The 2,251-nt window shown below is 41.8% G+C and overlaps 1 pseudogene; it reads left to right on the forward strand.

The window, feature by feature from the left end:
- The first annotated feature begins 1,417 nt into the window (after positions 1-1,417).
- On the forward strand, positions 1,418-1,879 carry LOC112623597 (annotated as a pseudogene).
- Positions 1,880-2,251: the final 372 nt, after the last annotated feature.

Consider the following 2,251-nt stretch of genomic DNA (forward strand, 5'->3'; position numbering starts at 1 on the left):
GTTACCCATTTAGTGCAAATGCTCTGTTAGCCACAAGCATAATTTATCATTAAGTGCTTCTCCTCTAATGCTACTGGGTATAATTGTTGTGTTGAGTCAGAATGTTTTCAGCTAATATACTTTTTAATCCATAAGCCCCAATTAGGTTTTGAAAATATTGACAAGTATAGCTATTATAAAGTATCTGCATTCATGATTTACAGAAAGTAGAGTTTCTTTTTCTTTTTCTTTTCTTTTTTTTTTTTTTGAGACAGGGTCTCACTCTGTCACCCAGGCTGGAGTGCGGTGGTGTGATCTCGGCTCCCTGCAGCCTCTACCTGCCAGGCTCAAGTGATCCTCCCACCTCAGCCTCCCGAGTAGTGGAGACGATAGGCACACACCACCAAACCTGGCTAATTTTTGTATTTTTCGTAGAGATGGGATCTCTCTGTGTTGCCCAGGATGGTCTTGAACTCCTGGGCTCAAGTGATCCTCTCGCCTTGGCCTCCCAAAGTGCTGGGATTACAGGCATGAACCACCACACCCAGCCAAAAGTGGAGTTTCTTGTATGTAATTAGCAAACAAAAGATGTTCCTTCTAGCAGTAGAGGCAGCTATGCCTCTGCCTGGTGACCTACGTGACCTGCAGGTGAGAGGAGAGCCTCTTTCCTTACTAGTTCTCTGTTTCCTGGACCTCAGCAAGACTGTTTAGCCAATCACATGTAGAGTTATGTGATAAGCCAAATGGTCATTCATTCACTCATCCAATCATTCATTCATTCAGCTAATATTTATTGAGTGCCTTCAGTGTGCCAGGTAAAGTGGGTGCCCATAGAGTGTATGTTCTAACAAGCAAAAAGACCATAAATGTATGAACAAATTGCTGTGTACTCTAACGTTGGGTAGAATTAAGTGTTTTGAAGACGTTGGAGCAGAAGAAAGGGTTGGAGTTGATGAGAGCACTGTTTCAAATAGGGTGAGCAAAGAAGGCTTTCTGAGGAAGCCGCATTTAACAGATCCCTGAAGGAATTGAGAGAGAGCCATTAAATACCCCAGGGGAAGCGTGTCCCAACAGGGGGAGGAGCAAATGCCAAGGCACTAAGATGAGGGTATGTCCAAGATTCAATGTCTGGACAGTTTTTCTTTCGTATCTTAATTGAATTGAAACCGCCTTCGAAAAGATTGAAACAATGAAAAAATTATGACAGTGCAAGAGATCTGTTGATCTAACCAACTCCATCTTGCCTTTAACCTCCAAACTGCCTTTGGTCATTCCCGGGTTTGGGTCAAGCTAACACATTTAGTTTATGGTTTAAATGATAATGCCCCTTCCCCAAAACTAAACCACCCTTGTAAAAGTAACCACCAGGTTAGGAGGATGAGAGGGGCCTGAACTCTGCTAAAATGTAAGCATAGTTAAATGACTACCAGCCGCCCTTGCTGCCACCAGCATGGAGACTTTGTACCGAGTCCTATTCTTAGTGCTCGAATGTCCCAACCTGAAGCTGAAGAAGCCGCCCTGGCTGCACATGGCGTCGGCCATGATTGTGTATGCTCTAGTGGTGGTGTCTTACTTCCTGGTCACTGGAGGAATAATTTATAATGTTATTGTTGAACCTCCAAGTGTTGGCTCTATGACCGATGAACACGGGCATCAGAGCCCAGTAGCTTTCTTGTCCTGCAGAGTAAATGAACAATATATTATGCAAGGACTTGCATCCAGCTTCCTGTTTACAATGGGAGGTTTAGGTTTCATATTCCTGGACCGATCGAATGCACCAAATATCCCAAAACTCAGTAGATTTCTTCTTCTATTCATTGGATTCATTTGTGTCCTATTGAGTTTTTTCATGACTAGAGTATTCATGAGAATGAAACTGCCGGGCTATCTGATGGGTTAGAGTGCCTTTGAGAAGAACTCATTGGGTACTGGATTTGCTCCTGTCAATGAAGTTTAAAGGCTGTCCAATTCTCTAATATGAAATGTGGAAAAGAATGAAGAGCAGCAGTAAAAGAAATACCTAGTGAAAAAACAGGAAGCGTACTGAAGCTTGGACTAGAGTTCCTTCTTGGTATTAAAGAGGCAAGTTTATCACAGTCTTTTTTTTTCCTGCTGACCTATTGCTATATCAACGATGTTGAGTAGCATTTTCTTCTTAGTTTTTCATTTCTTAAAGAAAAGATGCTCCATATTTACAATGATAATATCAAATAAAGGGATTATTTTTTACAACCCCCTTAACACTTTTTGGAGATGATGTTTCTGATGTTCA

The sequence above is a fragment of the Theropithecus gelada genome, chromosome 4 (genome assembly GCF_003255815.1).
Source record: "Theropithecus gelada isolate Dixy chromosome 4, Tgel_1.0, whole genome shotgun sequence".
NCBI classification, from domain to species: Eukaryota; Metazoa; Chordata; class Mammalia; order Primates; family Cercopithecidae; genus Theropithecus; species Theropithecus gelada.